The sequence below is a fragment of the Lynx rufus genome, unplaced genomic scaffold (assembly GCF_022079265.1).
Source record: "Lynx rufus isolate CCGP_SWC_20201006 ecotype Redwood Valley unplaced genomic scaffold, mLynRuf1.p SCAF_6, whole genome shotgun sequence".
Taxonomy (NCBI): domain Eukaryota; kingdom Metazoa; phylum Chordata; class Mammalia; order Carnivora; family Felidae; genus Lynx; species Lynx rufus.
In genome coordinates, this window is record NW_025814878.1 from 44,679,821 (window position 1) to 44,698,444 (window position 18,624).

Consider the following 18,624-nt stretch of genomic DNA (forward strand, 5'->3'; position numbering starts at 1 on the left):
TAACAGAACCGAAACCCAAGAGATTTTCCCAAGGTGATGTTCCCAAAGATGATAGTTAATTGATGGTTCAGCTTAGAATAAAAAACAGATTTCCTAGTTGCAAAACCATGTTCTCTCATCTTCTTTCCCCTCCCATTACTCTTCAAAAACCTTTCTGATTTCTCTGTTCTTTAATTCTCAAAACAATAACGATATGAAACGTGCACATTTAAAATCACCCGAATTTCCTCGTGACAATTTTTTTGGCATAAGCTTTTGTAAAAAGCTCTACTGTGTGTAGGATACAAGTAGTTATATAAAAGATTGTCATACCAATAGTAAATATGACCCATACCAGAATACGGGCAGCAGAGTGCCTTTAACCACACATCATATAATTATGAAAGTTACCGAAGACCTCCAATGGGACAGGCTCCAAGGGCTCCATATATACTAATTTGCTTACTCTTAAAAGAACCCAGTGGGGTATGTACTGTTATTCTCTTGATTTTATATTGTACCATAAATGAGTCATAGAGCTGGGATTTAAACCTAATTGGCCAGTTTCCAAGTTTGCATACTAAGCATTCTACTTTATGCAGATTTTTAGTATTTTGTAAATAAAAATAGACACCAATGTCCCTTCTCCAGAGAAACACATTTTCATTTCTTTCTATCCAACCAAGAAATGCTAAGATAAAAATATAAAATACTATGCATGAGATTCTTTCTGAATCTCTACCTACTCAAATTCTGTCTATAATTTACCTCCCATGAGCATTTAAATGGACATATGTAAGTTAATGCTTTATATTAAACCATGGTGAGAGTCAACTTTAGCTAAAATTCTCGAATACGCTTTAGCTGTATTCCTTGAATAAAACAGAAGAGTCTGCAAAAATGTCAGGAGTTCCATGTTATTCATATTTCATAAATATTTTCAAAAGTTATTCTTATCCTTTGTTAAACTAATTCTGTCACTCTGTTGAATAACATACAGAATTTAATATTAGCTTGAATAAAATTTTAGCCAGAAGCTAAATACCTGGTTTTCATATTTGGAACAGTATCATTTCTCAATTTTTTTTTTAACATTTATTCATTTTTGAGGGACAGAGAGAGAGACAGTGCCTGAGTGGGGGAGGAGCAGAGAGAGAGGGAGACACAGATTCTGAAGCAGGCTCCAGGCTCACAGAGCCTGATGCGGGACTCGAACTCACTGACCCTGAGATCATGACGACCTGAGCTGAAGTCAGACGCTTAACCGACTGAGCCACCCAGGCATCCCAGAACAGCATCATTTCTATATCCTATCACTGTTTGTATTAACTAACTCGTTAAAAAGAATTATGGATTTTAAACTCTGGGAACTCACCCAAATTAAAAAAAAAAAAAAATAGGCCATTCCCTTGAGAGGTTAAATTATTCATTTAGGGAATTACTCAACAAAACCATCCTCTATACCCTCAATCGCACTATTAATTAAAATGAAACCTACAATGTTCCAGAAGAACAACATCATAATTTTGTTCTCATGTTTGCAGACTATGGCTCTGGTGGTGTTCATGGAAAAGTCCTTTATGTTTGACGGAAGCTTATAAAAGTGAGATTAGTTTTTCACTGGTTCCTGCAAATGGCAAGCATTTCATTTCAGTGTTACTGAACAGTTACCACTGGTAATGACTAATGCTCATGAAGAGGGAAAATTATCCTCTGACTTGCAATTTTATTGTTTTTTTGAAAAAAATTGATTTTTCATTTGGGCAATTTGAAACCGCTTTTCAAGATGCAAAAATAGATTTCCTACTATGGGTTGGGACCTTAACAAACTAATAATGATGACCTAATTCTGGAGACACTGGTTTGTAACCCTATATGAATTTTAATGATTTTAGGGACTTATGCAATAAAGGAGAATCAAAGACATGATTTAAAGAATGAAACTATTGGGGTGCCTGGGTGGTTCAGTCGGTTAAGCGTCTGGCTTCGGCTCAGGTATGATCTCACAGTTTGTGAGCTGAGCTGTACTGACAGCTCAGAGCCTGGAGCCTGCTTCAGATTCTGTGTCTCCTCTCTCTCTGCCCCTCCCCTGTTCATGCTCTGTCTCTCTCTCAATAATGAATAAACATTTTAAAAAACTTTAAAAAATAATAATAAAGAACGAAACTATTGGGGCACCTAGGTGGCTCAGTCAGTTAAGCATCTGACTTCAGCTCAGGTGATGAGTTCACAGTTCGTGAGTTCAAGCCCCATGTGGGACTCTTTGCTGGCACTCAGAGCCTAGAGTCTACTTTGGATTCTGTGTCTCCTTTTCTCTCTTCACCTTCCCCACTCTTGCTCTGTCTCTCTCTCTCTCTCTCTCAAAAATAAATAAACATTAAAAAATTTTTAAAAAATGAAGTATAAAGAATGAAAGTATTGTTCTATTTGTCAGTTGTCTGTGCTTATGCTACTTATATCTGTAAAAAATCCATCTGCTCCTTGTCTGTATGGAGTATAGGCAGAGTAATATAAATCACAGCCTTTTGTATTATCTTCTTCTTGTGATATTTTATTAAGCAAATGGATGAATCCACATAGACATAGTAAAGCTCCATATCAGTTTCTATTGAGAAACATGTTGATTAGAGAAGACATTACAAATATAATTATACTCTTTGTCTCCAAAATGAAAGTCCCACTTGATACAATGGAAAGAATAAAACTTTTTGAAAGTCAGATTTGAGTGTCAGTCAAGGCTCCTCAACTTCCTAATTCTGTGACTTCTAATGAAGAGTCTAACCTCCTTGAACTTCAGTTCCTGAACTGGATTACTTTTACTTGTCCTCCCAGATGCATTGTCCATACCTCCACCCTGTTTTCTGTCTTATATAGCTGACCTCCTGTGTCAATGACTATGTTGTCAGATGTCTTTTCCCACTGGCTTCCCCTCTAGTTTGGCTACAGGGAGTCTGACAGGAGATTGGAGGGAAGTGAGGCCAGTGTGTACTTTCCATCTCCCTTTCTGCTTCCCCTCTGGTCAGCTCTGTCATTTGATTAAAGATCACATTTCTCAAGGCATCCTGCTCGACCAGTCTCCTTCCAAGGTCCAGGGTGGCCTTTCACTTCCTCCTCTTGTGTTTTCAGCCTGGGTATGGGAACAGGTCTGTTATGACAAGCCCTGGGAGATCACACTATCCCCTGTGGGTCCCTCATCATGAGGACACATTCACACAGAGTCCTTTTTTAAAGCCATCCTTGCTTAATCCTAATTGGAGAGTCTCATCTCCCTCCTGCCAAAACCCTCACCAATACAGCTCCCCAGCCCATATAAATGGGGATAATCATCCCCAGGGGCATTATGAAGGGTGAAAAGATGCATGCGTGCAGGGCCAGGCACTTCATTGGCATTCGATATATGTTTATTCTGCTGACAATTCTTTGGTTCAATTATAAATTCTCATTATGTGCAAAAGCGAATGTGCTATATGCTATGGGATGGATCATCGGATTTCTCAGTTTAAAAATTGGTGTGATAGCTCTGTGTTAACAAAGACTTGAGTAATAAAATGTTGGAAGATCTCAGTCGGGTAAGCATCCGACTCTTGATTTTTGGCTCAGGTGGTGATCTCACGTTCGTGAATTCAAGCCCCACATCAGGCTCTATGTTGACAGTGCAGAGCCTGCTTTGGATTCTCTCCCCCTCCCCCACTCTCTGTTCCACCCCTGCTTGTGCTCTCTGTGTCTCAAAATAAATAAATAAACTTTAAAAATATATGATTTCTGACTTTGGAATCCAACCATGCTAGATCTATTTTATTTCAAATCAAGTTAAGCATGTTTTATTGATTTATCATTTTATAGCAAAGGAAATATATAAAATTTCCCTTTTGTACATCACATGATTTAGTCAACCAGTTTGCTAGGTTTTGCAAGCACTGTCACTCATTTATACTTTTTTATCTATTTAGCCCACATATCACATATTTTCAAAATGTTTTATATATTTGGATTCACCTAGCATACTTGATAATCACGTTTATAACTTTATAAATCATTCTGACTCTTAGAACCACAATTTAAATTATTCACTACACATGATTTGGTTATAGTAGCTCAAGAAAACTATTTACTATCTTCATTTCAAACATGAGACTGATTATGATAATGACTTGAAGGAATTATGTTTAAATAGACTAGATATTTGAAGAACTCTGAATTGGTATGTATCCTCTGAGCTGAAAAGGAACATTTTAAAAGGGAATTTCAAAAAAGAGGGAAACATTCATTTTGTCTCTCGGTCAATGGGAAAGAATACTCCTTTGTACTACACTGATATAAGAGTGGCTAAACATCTATCAAGCCCTTTTGTGTGAGCTAAGAATGGTACTACGCATTTTATATCTATTATCAAATGCAGTTTTTATAGCTCTATAAAGGGGATTGCTTGTGCTTGCATTTATTTGAAAACCTAAGCAATGTTGACTTAACTAAATAAAAAAAATAAAAAAAATTTTTAAAGGACTTGCCAGTCAGCCAAGTCCCACTTGTCAAAGTCCTTATTCAACAACCCCCCTTACATCTCTTGCAGTATGGTTGTTACTGCAAGATGTTTGTTAAATGTAGTTATATAGCTATGTGTGTTGCCAACATCACCAAATCTGCAGTTCTTTCAATTAAGAAAGAATGTAGAATGGGTACTGGTTAGGCAGCCAGCTGCCTCCGTCACAGGTAAGTACTATTGTTATCTCCATTTTACTGATGATGAATTTAAGCCACTTGCCTTTGGCTATACCACTAGAAAGTGATGTCAGTGGTATTGCTAAGACTCTATTAGAGTCACTCTATAGGGTGGCCATTGCCACTCTATATGGATTTGTCTGTATTATTCTCATGATTGCATGCTGGTTAAACATTTATGGGAAAAGTTCTTATTCATATTCTGAAGTGGGAGTGTTTCTGTTCTCATCAATGATATTTCGGTCATTTGGCTAAGGCATTATTATCTGCCAGATGTCTACATTATCACAAAAGTAACTTTTCCCTTTTGTAATTAGTAAGTAATCTAAGTTGTGATATTTTGAGACTGTGTGAAAATACTATTCCTTTCACCCATGATTTTAGCATATGGGATGATTCTTACCTGAATAAAATTATTACAATTATGATTATAATTGTTATTCATTCATTTCACATTTATTGTTAGTATGCTATAAAGACACACTTTTTAAGTTTTGTATTTTTAAATTGTTTAATACCATCATAGATTTATCAAATTCAACACTGTTACTCATTTTGATGCTCAAATTTCCCCAAATTAGGCCAATTTGAACCCCCTTTAAGCTATTCTCATGTCCTTTGGATAGGTCCCCATCAGTTTTTGTGCAATTTATTTCTTCTATACTCACTTTGTACTTTGCTTGTGTTAGTTCTGGAATTTGTTGTTTCTCCAAAGGTCCTGTGTTTTTTTTTTTTTAACTGGGAAATGATATTCACAAACCAAAATGGGGTCTCCAGATGTGCTTACTGACCAAGGAATGTCCTTGCTTCTAGGCCTCTTTGATAAGTAGAGCTTTCTTTCTTTCTTTCTTTCTTTCTTTCTTTCTTTCTTTTTTTGATCACTGACACCTCTAATTCTAATCCAACACTGCAGGATTCTTCTCGTTTTTTCATTCTCACTACAAGGAATTATGTTCAAAAGTCAGTCAGATTCTTTTTTATTCACATCTATGTGGTTATGTTATATATTTGATATCTAGCTAGGTTTATTTGTTTATGTTTATATTCAATATTAGGACTTTTCTTATCCTGATTGTTTCAAGATCATTTTTAATATAAAAATTAATATGGTTCAAATATAAATATATAGGTTTATATATATCATATGTACAATATATTTTTGTGTAAATTGAAAGGAATATCTCTTATTTTCACCATGTTCCCACCCACCAGTTGATAAATTTCATTAGCTGGTTTTTTTCTTAATTGTTTTTTAAGGTTTATTTAGTTTTGAGAGAGACAGAGACAGCATGAGCAGGGAAGGGGCAGAGACAGAAGAAGACACAGAATTCGAAGCAGGCTCCAGGCTCTGAGCTGTCAGCACAGAGCCTGACATGGGGCTCGAACCCACGAACTGTAAGATCATAACCTGAGCTAAAGTTGGATGCTTAACCGACTTGAGCCACCCAGGTGCCCCAAATTTCATTAACTATTTAATGAGTAGTTAATCTATTTATCTTTCTAAATCTAATCTATTTATCTCTCTTATGTTTCCTTTTTTTAAATACATATTATATTTGCTTCTTTTTTCTTACCCAAAAGATAAGATTATATATATATATATATTTTTTTGCATCTTTATTTTATTAACAATCTCATATCTTTTATTTTGTTTCTATTTTTTTTAAGTTTATTTGTTTAGAGAGAGAGAGAGAGACAGCATGAGCAGGGGAGGGGCAGAGAAAGAGAGAGAGAGAGAGAGAGAGAGAGAGAGAGAGAATCCCAAGTAGGCTCTACACTGTCAGAGCAGAGCCCAACATGGGGCTGGAACCCAAGAACTGTGAGATCATGACCTGAGCCAAAATCAAGGGTTGGATGCTTAACCGACTGAGACACTCAGGTTCCCCTCTTATATTTTTAAAAGCAAAATATTCAAAATAACTTAAATTAACAATTTGCTGATCTTTTTTCCCTTTCAATTATGCTTCATTTTATAATTTTTCCTCAATCTCTTGTTACAACTCCACCACCATATGGATTCTCACCAAACATGCGCTTACTAAACAGAACTAGGTTTTACCTGGATTACAAATTCTGGATTAAAGCCAACTGTGCCTCAGTCATTGTTGATGTTAATTTCAACATATTTTAAAAGTGTTTTGGGATACTCCATGACACAGAAAACCTTCAATAAGGTACTATTTTTGCTTCCAATAAAGAATAGACAGAAAGGGCAGTGGATAAGAGTTAAGTTGTAGGCCTCGTTCTTCCATTAGAAACTTTGAAAAAATGATTTTATTCATTCAACAAATAGTAAATGTTTATTATGCATCTGGCATTATCCTTACATTTCCTGACTTACTTTTATCAATGCAATGAATTATTCTTTCAGTTGGGCCTTGGATTGGATATAATAGCAATGTATTTAGCTTTCGTTTACATATTCATAAGTAAGATAATTCTACCACAAGAACCAACAATGAAAATTACTTTAAAGCCCAGAATGTTAATACAAGTAGTGAAACTTTTTGTGGGTGATGGAACAGTGAGGACTCTGATGAACTGGAGTATGTATGTATGGAATGCCTCAACTTATCCACACTTACACATTTTAGAACATCGTACACATAAAATACATCTACAGGCTACATTCCACCTGTAGTCCAACAGTGTTTCATTTCTGATTTTTGCTGTTCTTTTTCCTGGCTACATTTGTCTAATGCACTTGTTTGAGGAGCTGAGCCTTTTCTGTATTTTCTAAGTACTCAGCTTTTGTCTTTAGTATAAAAGCCCCTTGACTCTCCATGATTAATAATGATTTTTCATATTCTCTACTGTTTCTGGCATTATCTGTTGCTTCTGAGGTTAGTTGTTCCATTTGTTCATCTTAGTGCTTTTTGTCCATGCTATTGGATTTCCTCAAATGATTGGTGATACTTGGATGCTTTTTATAGTTAAAAGTAAAGGACTTAGTCAATATGTGTGTTAGTCAGTTAAAGCTACCATAACAAAGTACCACAGACTGGAGAGCTTAAACAACAGAAATATATCCTCTTACAGTTCTGGAAACTAGAAATCCAAGATCAAAGGTTGGTTTTGAGGCTTTTACCCTTTGCTTATAAATTTTTTTTTTTTAATGTTTTTATTTATTTTTGAGACAGAGAGAGACAAAGCATGAGCAGGGGAGGGGCAAAGAGAGAGGGAGACACAGAATCTGAAGCAGGCTCCAGTCTCCGAGCTGTCAGCACAGAGCCCGACATGGGGCCCGAAATCACAGACTGTGAGATCATGACCTGAGCTGAAGTCAGACGTTCAACCGACTGAGCCACCCAGGCTCCCCTTCCCTTTGCTTATACATGGTTGGCTTCTCCCTGTGTCTTCATATCCATCTTCCCTCTGTATCTGTGTCCAAATTTTCTCTTCCTATAAGGACACCAGTCATATTGCAATTGGGCATACCCTAATGGACTTATTTTAAATTAATTACTACATTTAAGTCCCCATCTTCAAATACAATCACATTCTGAAGAACTGGATGTTAGAACTTCAACGCATGAATTTTAGGGGGACATAATTCATCCCATTGGTAACTCAGGAGATGCAACAGGATTCCTCAGGAGCTTCAAAAATTACTTTCAATGTCAAGGCTCCCCTCAATGGGATGTCAACTCCTCAGCTTTGCAAATGAATGGGCAGAAAACCTCCAGTGCTTGGAGGTTGGGGCAGGGGTGGGGGGGTGGAGTTCCATTATAATTGAAGAGAACACAAAGAAGGTTTATTCTGAGGATAGAGTAATTCAGGTTATTTTACTCCTGTGTGTAGCTGACTTCTTTATATTCATTTTTCTCTTCTCTATCCATAACAGGTATCTGTAGTTACCAAGTATCATCTCCTTTGTTTGGTCCAGTGCTTATATTAACACAACTTGCCCCCCATCACACCCACATGACAGACACCCATCCACTCTTTTAAGGACCTATTCTCTCAGGCTTCCTTCAGAAAACTAAAATCATAACCAGTCCTTTTGTATACACAAAACAACTGTTTTCCTTTTCTTTCCTTGTTTGTTCTTTAATTAATGACCGTACAGGTTATCTTGTGGCCTTCTTCTTTCCTCCCCTCACCCTTGCTGATTCAAGCTTGTATCCCTCTGGAAATCACACTGAGAAGGTTCTAGAGAGCATTCTCAATACCATTCCTGATTTGTTTGTCCCACATTCTCAGAACCTGTTCTTTTTGTCTTTTTTTTTTTTTTTTTTTTTTTTGTCATTTCAGTGTGAGTTAAGGAAGTAGGAAAGAAATCTGTGTGATCAATTAGTGGCTTTTATCCAGAAGTTATGGACACCAATTCTAAGTCCTCCCAAACCATATATTTAATAATGCATTTTGTACATTTCCAGATATCAAGATCAAACCCTGACTGAGGTAGACAGAATATGTGTACCCTAATGGAGAGTTATAATATTTCTCATACCTTCCCTATGTGCCACGATTTCTGCAAGATGGTAAGTGTCAATTATGAAATCAAGCCTGTAATCTCTTTCAGTGTTCTGGAATGCACTTCAGCTTTTAGAGTTGCTGGGTGATTTGTCCTTACCTTCTCAGCCATTTGGCACCTCTTCTTCTACACATTTTGAGCTCTCCAGGTTGGAAATACTTTCTAATAAAAAAAAGCATGTATTTTATTGGTATAAGTCTTAACTCCATCTGAAGCTGTCACCCAAAATTCAATCTTAAACTTATTATGCAGAGGAAGACACCAAAATTCACTGACAGTGAGAAGGAGAGTCAAACCTGGTGGTAAGCTGGAGAAAAACTTTGCAACTGTTTCTGATTTTAAGCATCTCAAGTGTTTACGACTGATTGAAGTTTCTAAAGAGGGAGGTTAAAGAAAGACTCTGTATCCTATTCACCTCATTTGGTTTTCTATTTCTGGCCTAATTCCAGCAGTAACTTGAGACAGCCTTCATTGAAAGACACACATCATATATAAAGCTCTAAAAATGGAGATTTTAAAATAAAAGATGCATATACTGAAAATGAGGAGGGTTTGGGGCATAGTTGTCACCAGTGAACACTGGGTTCTCAGTATCTTTTGAATGGTTTAAATAAATGACAACACACACTGGGAAATATATGTCTCAGAGATGGACTAAATGCAATTGAACAAAAAGAGCCTTTTTCCAAAATCCCTCTCCACCTTGACAAATACCCCAATCCCAGGTAAAGCTAGAGTTGTTCAAGATGGTATTATTTTTATACTGAAGCCCCACAGACTTATCAGGAACACAATACTGTCTCATATAACTGCAAGAACTCAAAAAGAACCAACACACGACAGGAAGCGGCAGAATGTCAGGAGGATGTCTAATAAATAAGGATAAAGAATTCAAAGTCTTTTCAGAAAGAAAAAGATTAAAAGAAATTAGGAAGTGAAGTAGATAAGGGGAGGCAGATTCTGTTGAAAACAATGGAGAAGAAAAATAGTGTCCCTACTGAGACTAAGAAAAAAGGTTTACTCTTTAAACCCTAAAGTTCCCACCTGAGAGCCTCAAAGAGAAAAGAAAGGAATGGGATAATATATTAGGCAAGTAAGATAAGGAGGAAAACACCAAGTCACTACTGAGGATTCCTAGAAAGATCAGTGTAAAAAACAGGAACTTCATGCTCTCACTGATCCACGATAAAGCACCCCTCCTTCACAGACAACATGATGTAGAAAACCCAAAAGACTCCACCAAAAAACTGCTAGAACTGATACATGAATTCAGCAAAGTCACAGGATATAAAATCAATGAAAAAAAACTAGTTGCATTTCTCTACACCAATAATAAAGCAGCAGAAAGAGAAATCAAGGAATCAATCTCATTTATAATTGCACCAAAACTGATAAAATACCTAGAAATAAACCTAACCAAAGAGGTGAAAAATCTATACACTGAAATCTTAGCAAGTTTATGAAAGAAATTAAAGAAGACACACAAAAAAAATGGAAAAACATTCCCTGCTCATGGATTGGAAGAACAAATATTATTAAAACGTCAATACTACCCAAAGCAAACTACGTATTCAATGCCTATCAAAATAGCACCAGCATTCCTCACAGAGCTAGAACAAACAATCCTAAAATTTGTATGGAACCAGAAAAGACCCCAATAGCCAAAACCACTCTGAAAAAGAAAACAAAAACTGGAGACATCAGAATTCTGATGTAATTTGAGCTGTATTACAAAGCTGTAATCATCAAGACAGTATGGTGCTGGCACAAAAACAGACACTCAGATCACTGGAACAGAATAGAGAATCCAGAAGTGGATCCACAAGTGTATGACCAACTAATCTTTGACAAAGCAGGAAAGAATATCCAATGGAATAAAGACAGTCTCTTCAGCAAGTTGTGTTGGCAAAACTGGACAGCGACATGCAGAAGAATGAACCTGGACGACTTTCTTACACCATACACAAAAATAAACTCAAAATGGATGAAAGACTCAAACGTAATACAAGAAACCATTAAAATCCTAAAGGAGATGGGGTACCTGGGTGGCTCAGCTGGGTAAGCGTCTGAATTCAGCTCAGGTCATGATCTCATGGTTCATGAGTTTGAGCCCCATGTCAGGCTGTGTGCTGACAGCTCAGAGTCTGAAGCCTACTTTGGATTCTGTGGCTCCCTTTCTCTCTGCCCCTCCCCCACTTGTGCTCCATCTCTCTCTGTCTCTCTCTCTCAAAAAATAATAAACATTTGGGGCGCCTGGGTGGCGCAGTCGGTTAAGCGTCCGACTTCAGCCAGGTCACGATCTCGCGGTCCGTGAGTTTGAGCCCCGCGTCAGGCTCTGGGCTGATGGCTCAGAGCCTGGAGCCTGTTTCCGATTCTGTGTCTCCCTCTCTCTCTGCCCCTCCCCTGTTCATGCTCTGTCTCTGTCTGTCCCAAAAATAAATAAAAACGTTGAAAAAAAATTAAAAAAAAAATTAATAAACATTTAAACATTAAAAAAAAAAACTTTCTGTAAAAAAATCCTAGAGGAGAAAACAGGCAACAACCTCTCCTGGCCATAGCAACTTCTTACTAGACACATCTCCAGAGACAAGGGAAACAAAAGTAAAAATGAGGTATTGGGACCTCATCAAGATAAAAAGCTCTTTCAAGAGAAGGAAACAATCAACAAAACTAAAAGGCAACCAACAGAATGGGGAAGATATTTGCAAATTACGTATCAGATAAAGGGTTAGTATCCAAAATCTACAAAGAACTTGTCAAACTCAACACCCAAAAGACAAATAATCCAGTGAAGAAATGGGCAAAAGACATGAATAGACACTTCTCCAAAGAAGACATCCAGATGGTCATGAAAAAATGCTCAACATCACTCATCATCAGGGAACTACAAATCAAAACCACAATGAAATACTATCTCACACCTGTCAAAGCAGCTAACATTAACAACTCAGGCAACAACAGATGTTGGTGAGGATGTGGAGAAAGAGGAACACTTTTGCACTGTTGGTGGAAATGCAAACTGGTGAAGCCACTCTGGAAAACAGTATGGAAATTCCTCAAAAACTTAAAAATAGAATTATCCTACAACCTAGCAATTACACTACTAGATATTTATCCAAAGGCTACACAAATGCTGTTCAAAGGGGTACAAGCACCCCAATGTTTATAGCAGAATTAGTGACAATAGCCAAAGTATGGGAAAAAACTCAAATGTCCATTGACTAATGAATGGATAAAGAAAACATGGTGTACACACACACACACACACACACACACACACACACACAATGGAGTATTACTTGGCAATCAAAAAGAATGACGTCTTCCCATCTGCAACAATGTGGATAGAACTAGAGTACATTAGGCTAAGCAAAATAAGTGAGTCACAGAAAGACAAAAATCATATGATTTCACTCATGTGGAATTTACAGATGAACATACAGGAAAGGAAACAAAAATAAGATAAAAACAGAGAGGGAGACAAACCATAAGAGACTCTTAAATACAAAGAACAAACTGAAGGTTGCTGGTGGGGTGTTGGGTGGGGGGATGGGCTAAATGGGAAAAGGATATTAAGGAGGGAACCTGTGATGAGCACTGGGTGTTATATGTAAGTTACGAATCACTAAATTCTATTCCTGAAATCAGTATTACATTGTATGTTAACTAACTTGGATTTTAATATATTTATATATATGTATATTTTAATATATTTATATATATATTTATACATATATATATGCAGATAAACAGGAAATAGAGGTGTAAATGCAAACTGAAGTAAAGGAAGTATAAGAAGGAGTGGAATCTGAGATAAAGAGAAGGAAATTAATAATAACTCATTAAAGCCACACAAAGATATATGTGAAGAAACTGTAATATAAATAGAAAAACATACAATACTATCTCTGAGAGAACAAAAAAATAACGGCTTTTTGTAGTTTGACTGAATTTTGGAAATTTTTGGGAACTATGTGACCATGGCTCAGTAGTATATTTAAGAAAGACCATATAAATACAAAGGATCAGAATGAACAGAGTAATATTCATGAAGACACCCTGAAAAGTCAGCTACTTAAAAACTAACTACCTGGTGAAGATATAATATATTATATAGCATACCTTTATAGTAGCAATGGGCTAGGACCATAAATTTGTTTTCACAAATGTGGAAGAAATCAGTAACTGTCCCCAGTATCTAGATCCCTTTGAGTTTTATACCTAGATACACACCTGTCTGGGAAAGGCAACATTTTCCCTGGCTTCTCCTATAGCTGGATACAGCCATGCAACTGAGTTCTAGCCAATTGGGTAGAGCAAAAGCAATGTGTACAACTTCTGGGTCTTGCCCTTTAAACTTATTGCCTAACCTCCTTCTATGGTCTGAATGTGTGTTTCCCCTCCATCCCAAATCACATGTTGAATCCTAATGTCCAATGTGATGGTTTTAGAACATAGCGCTTTGGGGAGGTGATTAGGAAGGCGAACGGGATTAGTGCCAGAACCCTAGCCCCTTCCTTCGTGTAAGAATATGACATGAAGTCTGCGACCCAGAAGACCCTCATCCAATCATGTTGGCACTCTGATCTGGAACTTCCAGCCTTCAGAACTGTGAGCAATAAATGTCTGCTGTTTATAATCTATTTCATCTGTAGTGTTTTATTACAACAGCCTGAATGGACTAGCATGCCTCTCCTCCCGCTGTTACTGACTGGACAGCTGTAATGTGGGCATGATGGTACAGAGCTGTCTACAAGCATATACACAAGGGCAATGTCTTAGGAGAAGACAGAGAAACAAGATAGAAAAGACTTGGATCCCTTGGCTACTTTGCAGAGTAGAAACACCCTATCCCATGCATACAATAATAAAATAAACTATCTTATTTAATCATCATTATTTGATCTCTTTTAAAACAATCATCTCATATCGTAAGCCTATCAGTATTACCTGTAACCACATCTTTTAACAAACGATTTTGCTTCCTTGAGATAAAAATAATGTGTTCCATGATTTAAATATTTAATTATATCAAGACAAAAAGAAATCTGAAGAGTTCTGAAGTCGTTTCTGCGTGTGTGTGTGTGTGTGTGTGCGCGTGCATGCTGTTGTTTTTGTTGCTTGAAGAATAAAATAAATGTCAGTGATGCTGGGGAATTAAACACGTGTCAGCACTGGAGGAAAAAGGTGGAGAGCCAAAGTCTGTGGGCAAGGAATTTTCATTGAGTTTACATGCAGCACATACCAATCAACTCACAAACTCATGTGAGCAAGAAATTGAACTTTGCTTATTTACTTTTTTAACCAGACCTGATATTGAGCTGGTATGCATCAGCACTGGCAGAACAGATGTTACATACTGAAATGCTTCCTTATCCATTCAGAGCATCCCTCTCCATTGCCACTGCCATACTCCACAAACCCCCAGCCCCCTGAGTGTTCCAGAACTTTAAAAATTGTGCCAGGCACAGCAGGCAGCCTCTGGGATTTTTCAGCCAACACCTGTTCTGAGTGGTTGTTTAACATTGCCCTTGTCTTCATTTAAACTTAATTTTAGTTTTTAGTGCCTGTTCCATTGAGTGGTAGAAACGATGTCAGTTACTTCAAGATTCTCATCCTTTTTCCCAGGGCTTTTACCCCACTTCTAGAAAGCTTAAGGACTACCAAGGATTAGACAGGGGGTCTGACGATGAGGGTGGAAGGATCTTGCCCTGTAGGATTGGAAAAACATTCTTTGGTGATTTTCCACCTTATCTCTGATTTCACCAGCACCCAGCTGTCAGCTAGTGGAAAACCTACTCCCTGAAATGGAACAGTATGTCTACCCTATCCCATAAAGGTATTTTATGCTGATTAAGTACAGTTTAGTAGTTTACAGAATGACCATTAATGACTCTAAACTTTCGAGCACCAAGTTCACTCAGGGAGAAAATTAAGAGACTTTGATGACTTCACCCATCACTGCTCACTAAGGTTTAGATCTCAGTATCTGCAATCTGCAAAACTAAGCAGACCAATTAAATAAAGGAGTTATAAATAAACTCCCTAGCTTCTAACCTCAGAGGTTCTCGGAGGTCCTTCAGAAAGAGGCATGGCTATATAGAGGCAGCTGTTGATAGCAGGAGCAGATCAGTGGATTGGTGCTCTATCAGATGGGGCTCTACGACTTGCATGGATAGGCATCAGTGGTCCCAAGTGAGGGCTTCATAAAATAAAGAATGCTTTTTCAGTTGCAGAAATAATGGAAGCAATATCCAGGGAAGAAATAAATAAAATATTTAAAGAATCATATAAGGGAAAATCTAGATCATTGAAAATTTCATAAGTAAGTACTAGACAACTTATAAAGTAGCTTGGACTTGAGGGAGCATAACTACAGCATCACTGGCTCCCAGTAATAGAATAAATAAGGAAGCTGTTGCCCTCTTATTCCCCACCTCTAGTGAAGGCGAGGAAACAAAGAATGAAATTAAATTCAAGCAGCAGTGATCAGACAGGGCATAAGAAATACTTTCTCCATAATAAGAACCAGACATGATTTTAAATACTTCATACCTATTGAGGGTCCTCCGATGATAGTTCAGAAAACAGACAGGAGGGAGACCGATCAGGCTGCCACTCAGGCATCCTGAGCTCTCATTCACGGCAGGGCTCTGGCTAGCAAAGGAGTGTTTATAAATATTATTACTTTATGTGTGCTCCATTTCTCTCAATTATATTAAAAACAGCTGCTATCAAGGAGCAAACATTTGGGCTGCTCTGGGGCTGTGATTTTCAACTCCAGAATGCACTGATAAATATGATATTTAAACAACGCTTTCAAAGCCTTAGATACCATGTTTAAATGAATAGTGGGTTCATTCTCCCATGTTTTTCTTTTCTATTTTTTTAATTTTTTTTTTTGATCTTTATTTATTTTTGAGAGAGAGTATGTGAGCAGGGGAGGAACAGAGAGAGACACACAGAATCTGAAAGCAGGTTCCTGGCTCTGAGCTGTCAGCACAGAGTCAGAAGCGGGGCTTGAACTCACGAACCGCAAGATCATGACTGAGGGGAAGTTGGACGCCCAACCGTCTGAACCACCCAGGCGCCCCCATGTTTCTCTTTTCATTCTGGCATCACCTTTGACCCTGGTTATGTTCCCTTAGGACATAAAAACCTGAACTGTGTAAAGGATCTCTCCTCACCCAACTACCCTGTACCTCCACGTCCTCCACTCCCACCCATCAGAGCCTCATAGGTCTGCCAGGACTGAATTTGCTTGAAATAGTGTGCTGGTAAATCAAGTGGGCACACGAAGCTCTGGGTTTTGGCATTTGCTGATTTTCATAGTGTAAATCATCCTACCATGGCTGATTTCAAAGATGTCTATGTTTAAAGATCAAGCAGCTTATAAGATTCCTGAGAACTTCACAATGGACTCTCCTGAGCTAGTGAGGGCAGATCCAGCGCACCACTGATGAAGGAAGTCTCCTTGCATCCAGTCCTCTGCCCCATGCAAGAAATGGTCCAAGCCTCTGAGCAGTTTTTTATAAAACAACAATAAAAGCAACAGCAACCTCTTGGTGATCATTCTTTATGTGCCAGCATTTGGAGTCTTTTAAAATCACATTATTGATCCCCACAAGAACCCTACAAAGGTGTTATCATTATATTCTGGAACAAAAGCTTACAGAATACAACACAGTCATGAACAAGGTCATGAATATTGGAAGTTACAGAAGCAGAATTCAAACCCAGGTCTCTCTGACTCCAAAATCCATGGCTTAACGTTGACCTTACCCTGCTTCTTTTACAATATAACCCAGTTATCCACATGGTCTTTCAAAAGCCCTGTTGCTTCTTTTTAGTGCTTTCCTGTCACTTCCCTTAACCTTCATTGAAACCACTTTCTTTCTTCCTCCATGGAAAGTAATTGTTTGCTACTGGAGGGCAAGAACAGTGCCCCAGTTATCTCGGCGCTACTCCCTGCTTGTGAGAGCTCTATTAATATTTGCTGGATGAGAGGCGCCTGGGTGCCTCAGTTGTTTGAGCGCCCAACTTCAGCTGAGGTCATGATCTCATGGATTGTGAGTTTGAGCCCCAGCAGGGCTTTGCAGAGCCTGCTTCAAATTCTCTGTCTCCCTCTCTCTCTGCCCCTCCACTGCTCATGTACAAGCACTCTATCTAGCACACAGTCTCACTTTCTCAAAATGAACAAACACTTAAAAAATATATATTTGCTGGATGAGTGAATGAATGTATTGATTCCAACCGAATCCATGAATTGGCTTTATTCCTGTTGTTTAAAAAGTTCCAGTAGCTCACTCCTCACCCCATCCCCCAGCATCAGAGCCTCAGCATGGAACCATACTTGTACTAAGGTCAGGCTGGTAATAAGAAGATGCAGTGGAGCCTTGATTTTTAAGTCTTAATTTGAAGACATTGCTTGCCACCTTCACCGGGTTTAAGTCTATTTGTTGTTTTTTTTTTTATTTTTTTTAATGTTTATTTATTTTTGACAGAGAGAGAGAGAGACAGAGACAGAGCATGAGTGGGGGAGGGGCAGAGAGAGAGGGAGACAGGCTCCAGACTCTGAGCTGTTGGCACAGAGCCCGACTTGGGGGCTGGAACTCACAGACCACGAGATCATGACCTGAGCTGAAGAGAGACGCTCAACCGACTGAGACACCCAGGCACCCCAAGTCTATTTGTTTTTAAGGTAAAAAAAAATGAAATACTCTTAAGACAATATATCCAGCTCCTTAGGTGACTTAGTCCAGTTGTCACCTATATTTATATCTCATACATTCATTAAAATGCAAAACTTTCCAATGGTCATTTCATTGCTTTCATGCCCCCTAAATGATTAAGTACCACCTCTGCAGACTTGAGGCTGTAACTAGTCACCCTGATTTGCAGCTCTTTGACCTATAAAATATGCTCATAAAAATGACAGCCTGGAAAACAGCATCTGGAGCAATGCATAGATAGACAAGGCTGGTAAATGCTTTTATAAATTCATAACAACTGAAGAATGTTTTCAACTGAATTATAATAATCACGCTACAAAAGAATCCCAGTAGGTCCTTTTTTAAACGAGGCACACTGGAGTTTTTAAGCAGCAATGTCTAAAAGGCTACTTCTACCTGTTTGACTTCTTTTCACTGTGTGCGAATTAGTTAGGCAAATTAGTCTGCACTTCTAAGGCCCGTGACACATGTCAAATCCAACAGCTCTTAAATTTGATGTCAGTTAAAACGTGGAAATCTGCTTCATTTCACAGATAACCGGGTGACCCGTTACAATCCCCCTTTCAATTTTCAGTAAAACCTCCGGGTCCCCTTCTGTGGACCCCAATGGCCCAAGGTAAGAATGTCATAGATCTTCTGATTTGGTTTTTTGTGACATATCTGAGAATAACTATTAAATTAAACCAGGAGATATTCTTTCCACATATACATATCTTT